Source organism: Acipenser ruthenus, chromosome 10, assembly GCF_902713425.1.
Source record: "Acipenser ruthenus chromosome 10, fAciRut3.2 maternal haplotype, whole genome shotgun sequence".
Classification (NCBI taxonomy): domain Eukaryota; kingdom Metazoa; phylum Chordata; class Actinopteri; order Acipenseriformes; family Acipenseridae; genus Acipenser; species Acipenser ruthenus.
In genome coordinates, this window is record NC_081198.1 from 32753409 (window position 1) to 32767528 (window position 14120).

The following is a 14120-nucleotide window of genomic DNA, read 5'->3' on the forward strand; positions in this document are numbered from 1 at the left end:
CATATTACACGGCTAATTAAAATTAAAAAAAACTGTCAAATTAAAATTAAAATCCTTGCCCTCTTTTGTGCAGAGGTCTTTATGAACTTGGAACAGTGGTAACTTTATTACATTGTGGCATACCAATGGTAACTTACTGGTGCATGCTAACAGATCTGCTGGGTTTCTTAAGTTAAAACACTGGAGTTTTAATAGTATATCCATGTACTTATGATAATTATAAAATGGGGTGATTCTGTTGTATATGACTGCAGGCAAAATACATGTCTGACTGTGAAAAAGATAACCAATGAAGAATGTATGCAGTGTTCTGGAATAATCAGCTAGTCGTGCCTGGTTACCGAGGGAATGTTTACATGTGGGCAGTATTAGTAAACCCAACTATCAATCCCAAGGTAACCAGGTGATGCTGCTTGATTATTTCACTTATACAATGCTTACACTTATGGTTCATTCTGTCTGTGCAACTTTAAAAGGACAGGTTTTATGACCACAGTTTGAAGTAAGCAGTGCCAGTGGCTACGGAACTCTAGTAACATAACTGAGATGTGCAGAACCTGAATCATTAGCTGTGTCTAATTCAACCGTGATGCAGGTTTCACGCAGGGCTATAGTATTAATATTATTATTATTATTATTTGTTTATTTAGTAGACGCCTTTATCCAAGGCGACTTACAGAGACTAGGGTGTGTGAACTATGCATCAGCTGCAGAGTCACTTACAATTACGTCCCACCCAAAAGACGGAGCACAAGGAGGTTAAGTGACTTGCTCAGGGTCACACAATGAGTCAGTGGCTGAGGTGGGATTTGAACCGGGGATCTCCTGGTTACAAGCCCTTTTACTTTAACCACTGGACCACACAACCTCCCTCCATAGTATGAATACATGGCTATAACAACATATTTAGCAGTATAACTGCACGGTTGAGGGTATATTACACAGTTTGGGTTGTAATTGTGCTTTTGCGGCCTAATAAAGGATTGGCAATCTGCTCTGTTTGTCTGAGACAACCCCAAGTGTTGCATAACGTTAAAGAACCAAATCATAGTTTTTATTATTTGGTTCATTAAAATGTAATATTAGGGCAGGCTGTTTCTTGCTGGGTTCATTTTATTCGGTTCCCAATGTTCTATTTAGTTTGAGATCTTTTTTACTTTTGTTTCTATAGTTATTTAATGTTGAAAGAGTGGTCAGACATTCTCTATTTTTAGGGTTCTTCCACGAGGGATTCAATGAGGGAAGCACAGCAAAAAACTCAGCTTCAGTACAGTATGACTACAGATTGCCTGTCTTCTCAACCCCATTAAGAGCCTTAACTGGGATATTCCACTTCTAAATCTAAATCAAATACATGCGTAATACTAACCAATAGCCTAATACAATATTGTTTTGTTGTCCGTCATCAAGGAAGGTTGTGACTAAAGCTGTATGTGACATAGTTACCTGTTTTACCCATCTCCAGAATTAGCTTGATGTATTACTAACACTTTTTTGGCATTTAAAGTGTCCATTTCATGTTTTACTAAGGAGCTGCGCCGTTGCTTATCATAGGATTTATTACCAATCTCTTCCCTTCCATTCAATGCATTAGTTGCCAGTTTGCCCTTTCCCTAATTTGATTAGGGGTATTATTGAGGTCTTGGGTGATTGACGTGCACAGGGGGGTCATGTTTTAATGATCTAAACACAGCGAATCAAAATACTGCTCTCGTAAACCTCTGTTGCAGAACTCTTTCACAATATTCTTCTTGTATTTAGTAGAGTTTAAAGGGTGTCAATAAATCACCACTGAGGAAACACAGACTGAAAAAGATATGTCCTCGATAACAGGCAGAATTAATATCTGTCCTCTATAACTTCAAACACTCAGTAACTCCAGTGAAGTTGACAAATGCTCTAATGTTATAACATTGATGAAGAGGAAAATCCACAATTTGTCACAAAGCCTATTATGGCTGGAAACACTGACTTCAACAGAATTAGTGATTCTGTGTGCTGTGCTGTGAATGGGACCCTTTGTGACTTTTTTATTGAAACTGTACATTGTCCAATGAGTGGTAGAGAGATGTAAATAATATATAGTTTGAAAACAGTTTAGAGATGTATAAACATTGAACATTTTCTGTACAGTGCACTGGTAGGGAGGGGGAGGATATAATCAAATCACAGCGAATTATTTTACAGGGATTGTTCATTAACATAAAGATTTCTCTGTAATGTCCCTGCTAGTCATGGGGAGATATTGGGTGCATTGTAAACTCACTCAGCAGCACATATTCATATTGTTCATGTTAATATAAATATTACCTCCTCCTCTGACTGATTCATTCAGCAAATTGTGTGCCTGTTGTGCCACTACTGTCATTATATTAACAACCATATTACACCATTATATATAATCTACAAATGCACCCATCACTTAAGGCCAATTGCTTTCATGTTTCGTAAGCACAAGCTGTAGTGACTTAGATGTACACAATTTTTTCTCCCACTTTGTGAATAAAGCTTTCAGACCAAACTGAGATGATCTGTGCAGGCAGCAGGCCTTGCTGAGTTTACTTGCTCAGTCACACAGAGGTTTACACTGGGGATTTGAAGCCAGCCTGGAGTCCTGGTGAGGTTGGAACGAGTGTCTTTGCAGCTGGCCAGTGGCAGCAGCTTATTTTCTTTCTGTGTGGTTTGTGAGCTCAGTGTACAGAGCGTGAGTCTGGGAAGGCCTGGTCTGCGCAGAAGAAACCTTTAAGGAAATCTAAACAGCTGTGCACATCAATGACTTGTTTCCACATTACAATGTTTGTTTTAGTAAGGGGTTCAGGAGCACAGTAAGAACAGAGGGATTGTTTGAACCAGAGGAATGGTCAATTCCTCTGAAATCCCGACACAGGCGTGCACCCCGACTAAACCACATCTAAAAAATGGTGAAGCAACACTAATCCCCATTGCCCTTAAACATCTCTCCTCTGTGGGATTGTTAACTGGTGGTCAGTAGTGTGTACTACGGGTTGATCGACTTGTCCAGGTAAAAATGGGTGAATAGGCTGACTAGTATTAATAAATCATGTGCATTTGATAGTTGTTGCTACCCCTAGTATCTTCTATAATACAATAGCAGACTTCAATAACTATTAAAACCCTCTAGTGAATAATTTAGAAATACTAAAAGAAACTGAAAAACACGATGAAACGTTTGTCACAGAGTTTATTTATTTTGTTTTATTATTTTGTAATACAATAGTGGTGTGCAGTGCTGGGAGGAGTTTTCTGTCCTAAACCTGCATACAGGGCTGCAGTGTTAAAAGAATGAAATTATTCTAGAGAGACTGGAGACCATTAGTGTGTAGTGACACTTATTCCTTCAGGGAAGTTGGGGGAGGATGAATCTATATACCGGTCCGGAAAACAGACTGCACTGTGCTCCTTACGAAAATAAACGGAGACTTTGATGAGTGCAGTTGTTTAGATTTACTTCAAGGTTTCTTCTGTGCCAACCAGTCTTTCCCGGACACACACACACACAAAGAAAATAAGCCACTGCCACCAGCTGGCTATGAGACACTGAACCTTCAATGAGAGGTCTGGTCTTGGATACAAAGGCACCTGAAACCAAGCTCCTTCTATCTGTCCTTCATCAAAGCAACTTATTGAAAATGTTAGGATGCCATTTACAGAAAACTTTAATCAGCCCATTTAAACAAAAGTTTGTGCTCCTTGGCTACACTTGGGTATTCAAGTAATATGTAAAATCTAGGCCTGTGGAGATCTCAGATTTTTGGAGTAATTCCAATTTAACCTTTGGAGCAGCAACACCTTCAACAAGGAAAAGTTCCTTGTGATTGCCCAGGAAGCCCCGAACCACTGCGACAAAGCTGTTCCAAGCCGCTTTCTCCTTACTGGTGAGCTTCTTGGCGAATTCATTGCACTCCAGGATCTTCTTTATCTGTGGTCCGACAAAGACACCGGCTTTGACCTTTGCCTCAGACAGCTTAGGGAAGAAGTCTTGAAAGTACTTGAAGGCTGCCGACTCCTTATCTAGAGCTCAGACAAATTGTTTCATAAGGCCCAATTTGATGTGCAGTGGTGGCATCAGCACCTTCCGGGGGTCCACCAGTGGCTCCCACTTGACGTTGTTCCTCCCCACAGAGAACTTGGTCTGCTGTGGCCAGTCCCGCCTGTGGTAGTGCGACTTGGTGTCCCTGCTGTCCCAAAGGCAAAGATAGCAGGGAAACTTGGTAAAACCGCCTTGGAGACCCATCAGGAATGCCACCATTTTGAAGTCTCCTATGACCTCCCAGCCGTACTCATCATTCTTCAAGGCGTCCAGCAAGGTCTTGATGCTGTTGTAATCCTCTTTGAGGTGCACCGAGTGAGCCAGGGGAAGAGACGGGTACTTGTTACCATTATGGAGCAGCACGGCTTTGAGGCTCCTGGATGAGCTGTCAATGAAGAGGCGCCACTCATTCTGGTTACAGGCGATTCCAATTGCCTCGAACAGACTGGTCACATTGTGGCAGAAGCAGAGCCCATCTTGACGGGTGAAGAAGCTGGAAAAAGGTTGGTGACGCTTCCTCTGATCTGCGACTTGCACACTTTCATCCAACAAGTTCCACTGCTTGAGCCTAGACGTCAAAAGCTCGGCATTGGACTTGGTGAGACCAAGATCTCTAATCAAGTCGTTGAGGTCTTTTTGGTTGGGGTAGTATGGGTTTCTCTCCTCGGCTCCACCTCTGAAATTGTCATCTGGATCTACAACGTCTTCCTCGCTCTCTGACTTGCTACTCTCTTCTAAAGACGGCTGCTCTGTCTCCAGAGGAGTGGGTACGGGGAGCTCATGGCAGTGTGGCACCGGGGCGATGGATGAAGGAAGGTCTGGATACGTGATAGCAGGTGCATTGTTGCCAGTCCGACGTTTGGAAGGGTCCACCATGCAGAAGTAGCAGTTGCTTGAGTGGTCAGTGGGTTCCCGCCAAATTCTTGGGATAGCGAACTTCATGGCTCTCTTTTCCCCTCTGTACCATCCTACAAAAATACATTTATTTCACCCATGACTAATGTGTAAGAGATTCTCGCAGCATTTGTCATATATGATATATTTTTTCAATAACATTGAAAATTGTAAAACATTTTAAAATTAAAAACTTTTACAATTTTAAAAATTAACAAATTTTATAACATAAAATTCTGAGCAACAATTGTCCATCTTACCTTCCAGAGTTTTTTTGCAGTGCTCGCAGGTGAAATGAGGTGCCCAGGGTTTGTCTTGATCCCCGACAGGCATGCCGAAATATGCCTTGTAGGCCTCACACATCTTAGCAGATGCTTCCACGGAGTACTTTGATAAATTGGCCGCAGACATAGCAAAATGCGTCTGCCGGATGCTTGCAGCCTCTTGATGCCATCTCAGAAAAATGCAGATATGTATCCACTTAGGCAGCTGGAACTAAACTGAACTGGTGGGCTTAAGGCCCCTGTATTTATACTACTATTTATATTACTGGAAAGTTCTAGAAGTTACTCCAAGTTTACTCAGCACTGAATCTATCTGGAATGTTCTGGAAAATAGGTAAATTTCAAAATATCACTGTCCTGGTCACAAAAGCAAAGTTTGTGGGGAATAATAGCCATTTTCTATACTTTTGAGACATAAGCAATTAGGAAATAACACTTACTACCCAGGAACAAAAAAAAATTGTTACACGGTGTAACCGATTAGCTTAGGTAACATTTCTATTTACACTTCTCCCAGGTGACAGGGAGCTACAGTAGATCTTGAAAGTCACTCATTCAGTTGTGATGAAACTAGGTATGGGCAAGTGCTAATGAAGTGCTATTTGCAAAGCAACCAATTAGACAAAATAACATCTCATCATTCTCAGATGTTATTGGCTTAATATTCTCGCAAACACTTGAATGTACACGCCACAAAAATCAGAATTAAAATCGAAGTAACTCTAAAACTGTAAATGCAATCAAATTCTAACCACTGTGTGACATAGTCAGCAAAGACTATCATGCCACTATAAATAGTGAAAATGGCACCTGCAATTAACTTTTGTTCAAGTTAATAAGAAATAACAACAGAATCTTTTATGTGAAATAACCCATTCGATTGTGGTTTGCACTTACTGGAAACGTGATAATTACTGAAAATAACTTATTTTTAAATATTTCTAAGCTGTAAAAATAAAAGTAAAACAAATGTAAACACTGCAGTTAACAAGGTGCTGTGTGGCAGCAGCTATATTTAAAATCTGTTTATGTTTGACTGAATTTTTTTCTGCTCAGATTGAATGACAGTTTCTTATATGGCTGTATCGGGTCGGGGTGGGTGAATTTCCTAAATGTATTAACAAATTTATGAATGTTTGTGAATTAATTAATGTCAGTAGTTTAATAATGCTGTCATGTTATTTATTGAACATGTGTTTTAAATGCTTTATCATTTTTGTAAGGTACAGTAGTTTATGAATGACACAAACTGAAAATACGCCAACAATTCACAGATGTTGATTTTCTTGTGAAAAAACTGACTAGACCAACTATTCCCACCCCTGATATTATCCTACAAACACCAACTACAGGGGTAGACAACCTTGCCCCTTCCAGTCCATGTCTTTTTTCTAGTGCATGTTCTTAAATTGTTATATTCAACCAATTAGTCCTAAATATTTATTGATTCTGACACATTGACCTAATTACATGGCTTTAGGACCATGGGGGTCCAAGGAGGTAATTTTGCCCATAGTGCGATGTACTGTGGGAAGAATGTTTGGCTTCATGGCCATGATGGTTGAGGGCAGGCATAAAGCTTGACAGAGCTGGATGCTAGTTAAGCTATTGCATATCCTTAACAAAGTAATTCGTTAGCTCTATTTAAGATAACCTTTTGTTCAGTTTGGGGGAAGCTCCTCTTATTGTATCCTGTTTTAGTAAGCAGACAGTTGGGTTACAACTGGATTTTAAAATGTACTTTATTTGGATATTTCGTTGTTTTTGTTTACAGGAAGATGCCTTCCTCTAGTAGGAAGAACTAACCTTATTTTACAGTACATTGTGAAGTCAGACACGAAGAGGAAGTGAGCCTAAAGAAGGCTTCTCATAGTATCCTTCTAGTTGAGAATGGGATAGGAGGGCAATGCCTGGTGGAATGACCAGCAGCGATGTTTAGAATAACAGGACATGAAGTGTTATCTGGGGATGTAAGGGTTAATGGATAGAGAAGTTCTGGTTCTCAGAAGGATGGGTGGGGCTTCCTGAAGAACACACACAGACTCAATAACCCTAATTGGTCCAATTACCACACAGTGACTCCACCTGAGGAGAGGTGCATCAACTGAAGAATTGTAGACCTATTTTAAAGTTTAACCAAGGTGGGAACTGAACTGGAGTGGTTAGGAGGAAAACAGCACAGTAAGTCAAAAATGATTTTTTTTTTTTAAGTAAACATTGTGGCTGTGGTATTAATGCTTTTATTAAGAGTGTGTACATTGTAAGGATGATTAAAAATAGTTCATTGTGGCACTCTTGCTGTAGGTGCTAGGCCTGGTTTAACAAAAAATAATATTAAACAGCTTCAACAAGAATATTTATAATCACTGTATACATAACACTGTATAATCCTTCAAAATCACTTTTTTTATGGAGTTACAGTAAAAGTGTTAATGACTATGAGTTACAAACATGCACTTGAAATGCAAAATGTTCAATTATAGTACATTTGGTTTGCTACAAATATTATGACAACATGATGTTGATTTTCAAAGTGATTATGAAGGATTATTAAGAGTTATACAGTGTTATTATCTGGTCTAAGTAAGTATTTCTGGCACATACAAAGTGACCTGACTGTGTTTTTAACAAAATGTAATCCTTTTGAATACAGTTGTCTATATTAAAACTTAATAAAACAAATACCAATGTCATTCAGAATACCCACAATGGTAAAAGCAATAACCCCCTAAACCAGGGGTGGGGAACCCATGTTCCTGGAGGGCCAGTGTCCCTCCAGGTTCTTGTTCCAAATGTGCCCTAAATTAATTGGTAATTGATCAAATTAAATAATTTAGGATTCCCCACCCCTGCCCTAAAGTATGTATCACTTTACTTGAGCTATAGGATTTGTAATAACTCTAGTTTATTATATCTGGGGCATAAACTATGTGGCAGGAGTTTGATGAAGGGGTCTGTATATATATATATATATATATATATATATATAATTCCACCATTCTTTATGGTCTATGCATACACATTTTCAGTGTCTTTAACTGCTTTGTAGATTGTGGTTTACTGTTTTTAGTGTTTTTCATTAGTCATAGTTGTCACTTGTCAGTTGATGCTGTGTTTTCCTTTTCTCTGATGTTGGGAGAAGTGAATGCTATAGACAAAGCAAAATCTATTCAATTATTTTTTATTTCTGACCAGGCATTGTCATCACTGACTATAGTTTGGTGTTTACCCATAACTTTCTGTATATTCCAAGTAAGAATCTGTATACATGGATACTGTAGCGAGAGGTGGTCTCACTCTTTCGGTCGATACCGTTTAGTGCAGACAGACGGACAGACACGTTGCTTTTGAACAGCGCTCCGGTTTTATTGTCTTTTATTTCACAAATCTCTATCGGCTGGGACCCACGCCTCTAACACAAATAGTCTCCCAATCTTCTCTGTATCTCGCTCTCTTCACCTCTAACCCGCTGCTCACCTCCCCCAGCCCTTTTTCCTTCTCTTTTTCAGCACGCCCACCAATCCCTGCTCTTCACCCGCCTGCATGCCAACCGGACCTGACATAACACAACCTAACCTCAGCTACGAGAAGAGCTGACTGGTCAACTACATACAAATCCCCCCCCCCCCCCCCCCCCCCATCGGCGTGGGCTCGCCTCACAATACACAAACCACGAACAAGACACACAGCACACAAAAGTCCCTTCACTTTGGCCAGGTCGCTACAATACTATACTGTTGCGATCAGTGCAAACATATTTAAGCAAAATAGTGGGTTTATCTCACATTCATCCATACATTCAAATGCAGCATGTTTATGTTAATTTATGGAGGTTTAAAGGAAAATGTTTGAAACAAACACTGAAGACAATTAGCTTAATGTTTATCAGTTTTGGGGTATTATCTTTAAAAGAAAAGTAAACAATTGCTTGTTCTGCTTTTGGTGCATATAGATATTATTTATTATTTGCTTGAGTGTTTCGATTTGGTTCTTGCAACATCTTTTCCAGGTTCCTTTCCAAAATGTTATTACTTTTCCTATGTGCATCTTTCAGTATTTGGAATGTATACAGTATTTCAGTACATATGAGATAGTAATGAGTCACATTTGCACAGCTATAGAAAGCTCCACTTCAGTGCAGCTGGCCGAACTTGCAGCGTGCTTGGAATGTGAAAATGCCTTTTATAAGAACAAATTCTTGTACAAAATGCTGTTAATTAAGAACTGTTTATAGAAAAGCGTGTGTACCTATGGATATTTTGGGAAATAAACCAGGGCTTCAGTTCAGTGTATCACTGCAATGCAGTAGTGATTCTTTTGTACAGGGGTCTACATTCCACGCCAATACTTGTGGCGAGGGGAGGGGAGGGGGGACACATTCCAAGAATGAACTATGCAGCTCAACTGGAAAATATTATTTCTGATAAGTTGTTTTGAGGTTAATTTTTGGCCAAAACTTGGACGTTATGGGTGGTAGAAACCTTCAATTCGGTGTGCTTAGTTTTCTCTATGAACCTGCTTAACGCATCCTAGACAGTAACTCAACAATGGTATTTAGTGATGTCATATGGAATACCCCATAGGTCTAATGAGCAGCGAGTCATTTGCTGCTTTTGATTCTGTGTTTAACTGGCAAGGATCCCCAGGTTGAGTATCTGTTAAGTGTTGAATGAGTGTTAGCAACGTTAGCCTTGACAGGGTAGCTACAGGTTAAACGGCTTAAAGACCACGAAGCACAAAACTGACTCTGTCTTTTTGGATCTAGGTTTACATTTTACTGGCTCTTGCCTTTCAGACGGCCCAGCATTGGTCCTTGGTTTTTCCTTTGTTTTAAAGACATCAGAACCCAGAGATTGAATTGCAGTCTTCATATGTACAGTTTTGATGTATTTTCTTGTTAAATAATAGGCCTAGAATTTTTCGTTGCCCAAAATACCATAATAAATCACCTTTTAGAGGAACATATTAGTTATCAGTCGACTTGGGATATTCATTGAAACATCATGAACTCTGTTAGTTTCAGAGGCTTTCTGTGATTTATTCATTTCAGATGGCTGGCAGTTCTGTATGGAGGAGATGTTTGGTAGTAAAATGTTTTCATTACATGTTGGTTTCCAGAGTCTTCTGTGGATAGTTTTTCAGATGGTGGGTAGGGTGTAGGCCTGTACTTGTGTTTTCCCTTCTGGTCTATGAAAACAGTGGGATTCTAAAACTGCCGTTTCCTAAGTTAAATCGTCCGCAGCACATTTGTTATGGCGCTGTGTTATTTGCAGGGCAATAGATAAATACAACAAGATTTGCCTGACTGAACAAACACATTTTGCAATAATTAAATTAAAACAAAACAGACAATCATTCACTCTGTGTCAGATACCACCACTTTTTAAAGGGCAAAATACCCCTTAATAAACCCCAGCGTGTTATTAAAGAATCCAATGTTTTTGTCAAGTGTATATTAGAATGTTTGAGAGCTGGTGGTTTTCCATCATGTCCACTCAAAGATATGCGCCCATAACACAAGGTGCTGTGTCAGGTCAATCAAGGTGTGGATGGAGGACCACCAGATCAAGACCCTGTCATGGCCAGCCCAATCTCCAGACCTGAACCCCATTGAAAACCTCTGGATTGTGATCAAGAGGAAGATGGATGGTCATAAGCCCTCAAACAAAGCCGAGCTGCTTGAATTTTTGCGCCAGGAGTGGCATAAAGTCACCCAACATCAATGTGAAAGACTGGTGGAGAGCATGCCAAGACGCATGAAAGCTGTGCTTGAAAATCAGGGTTATTCCACCAAATATTGATTTATGAACTCTTCCTAAGTTAAAACATTAGTATTGTGTTGTTTAAAAATGAATATGAACTTATTTTCTTTGCATTATTCGAGGTCTGACAACACTGCATCTTTTTTGTTATTTTGACCAGTTGTCATTTTCTGCAAATAAATGCTCTAAATGACAATATTTTTATTTGGAATTTGGGAGAAATGTATGTATGTATATATATATATATATATATATATATATATATAATGTGTATATATATGTATATATATACACACACACACATATATATATATATATATATATATATATATATATATATATATATATATATATGTGTGTGTGTGTATATATATATATATGCAAGTCTAAGTTTTATCAATAGCTCATTGGGCACATACATAACGTTATTTACATTTTAAATAGTGAGCAGATAGGTTTGTTGATTGTTTGAGTAGTAATGTTCCTTGGGATAACACAATACTGAGCTCAAGTCATGTGAGTTCATAAAAACGGCAGGTGCTCAGTGTTTGGTATTTGAGTTGAGTTAAAATTGCCAAAATCAGTTGATTAAAAATTTGTATAAACAGTCATTTGAAAAGACATGATTTTAATTAACGCAAGAACAGCGAAAGATCTGACTATGCCCCGCCTGAGTAATGGAGATCGCCTGGTTGCTATCGGCATGATTGAAGGCGGCCTGTCTGAGAGAAGTTGCCCAGAGAATGAGATGTTCTGCTTCAACAATCAGCAGACTAGTCCAGAGAAACCAGGAAACCGGCTGTGTAAAGGACAGGCCATGTCCTGGCAGGCAGAGGGTCACCACACCGGCCCAGGACCGTCACATCCGACTGATCCATCTGCGTAATCGCGTAAAGACAACCGCGACCAGCCAACCTTCGCCATCTGGCTGCAGCTGCACAGGAAGAGTAGCAGAACATCCCACAGCAGTCTATCCAGAGGCTAATCAGGTCTATGCATCAACGCTGTTTGGATTGTGTTAATGCTCAGAGAGGTCATACCCGATACTAACTTTGTAATGGTTTTCATTTTGACAGTGTGTCACATTTCATACTGAAAACTTATCATGATTCTTTGATCTGTATTTTTGTTCACATTTTCTGTGATTGTTTGATATCGATGTTTAAAATATTTGATCAAATTGTCATTGTGCATCAGTGTGTGTATATAATATATACAGCTGGCTCTTTGAGCTAAAATTGAAAAAAAGAAACTGAAGCACAATACCATCAGTGATACCTTTTTATTTACACCACAAGAATAACATGTTGTCATGATGTGGTACAAAATACTGGACTCCTAATAAATCTCATATAGAAGTCAGTACTGTCAAAGAAAGACACCATTGGCCAGTTGAAGAGGAAAAAAAAAACATACAAATAAAACAGAAATTCTGTAAATCCACCAGGCAACAAAAAGACCATTTAAAAGGAAAATAACAAGCGAGCACAATCAATGCTACCATCACTGGAACAAATGTTTATACTAGAACAAGCTTTTATGCATATAAAATATAGAACAAAACCCTCTGCTACCAATGGTGATGTTATTCTGAGTGTGTAACATGTAAAATTGTACAATAGAAGCTACCCAATACTACATATCTGTATGTGGGTCTCAACTTTTTTTGTTTTTTTGTTTTATTACATATTTATATAATATATATAGTTTGTCATCCCTGTAAACTGGAGAAAATAACAAAACAATGCATTTCCGAAATGGGAGCACACAAAAAGCAATACATTTTAATTATATTTTTTAAACAGTCGATATCAAAAGATGAACACTGAAGCCAAGCATGGAATACAGTTTGGCTTCGTGACAATGAAAAAAATAAAAATGCAACCTTTGTAATTTTCTTTTACTTTCTGCTTGTCATGTAAATTGTAGTTTTGAAACCACAGAGGTCGCACAGTATATTACTGGCTGAAGTGGATTAATATGTACACAGTATTAAGGAGACATACTCATGGAACAGGTGTTCACAGTGCTAACTGACACTGCTTGAACCTCCATTTCCCCCCTCAAAAAAAAAAAAAAAACACAGGTAGTCTAACATGATTCTTGTGTTTTATGTAGTTTACCAAAACATTTTTTTCCCTACATAAATACAATGAAATCTATTATCTATATGTCACAAGTGCTGGATAACGTTTATTTTTTGTAAAATATTCAAATGTTTAAGTAGTTCAGTTTTTACAATTTAAAAAAAAAAAAAACCTTTGTTTTAAAGACAGAGCATCTTTTGTTCTAGCTCTTTTCCTTGCCAACAAACTGTTTTTCCCCCCAAACGCTGCAAGTGCTTTTAAAATGGGTCTGTCAGTGCTAGTACTGCTGTGCAAATATGTTACAAAGACATGCCAACACAGAAACCATGCTAAACATTTAAGGTGAACAAAAAAAAAAAAAAAAAATAATAATAATAAATGCCCTCGTAGAAAATGGGCTGCTGATGATGAAAAAGGAATGGTCAAATATGAAAAAAAAGGAATGTTTTTTTTCCTAACTATCGAAAAAAGGCAGAGAACCAGCTGGAGGCTGTGGTTACAGATCCCTTTAACTAAGTAAGAAAAAAAGCTGCTTAATTGAGTGCCCACTGAGTTATTGCAAAATTCCCCCCCACCCCCCCGAGACCTACAGTATAAAGTTGATGGGAATTTGTGGCATAGGTCTTATCTTAGATTCAGTCTTTGTAATAGAAATATAAAAACAGCTGCCTGCTGAGGTTGTTGCATTTTAGGGCTGTAAACAAAATTTAAAATCTGCAACTTTCTGGCAAGTTAAGACCGGCTGTGTTAAGTTAAAGTGGATATTCACTGATCATTTTAAAACGAGCACCTTTGCTGTAGCAGAATGCATTGCTTTTGCTTTATTGTGTGCCTATTGTGATTGCATCAGGTTTATATTGAAGTAGGGCAAAGGTTGCAGGTATATGGCGAACCTCGGTACAAAGAGATTTTGAGCTGCACTGAATTGTGTAAAAATACAGTAAAAATTATACAGCTGCAGTGCACAATGAATGCATTGCCTCTCAACTCTTACCAACTTTAAAACTGCATTCAAAGCTTATTTTTTCATATCATTACTTTA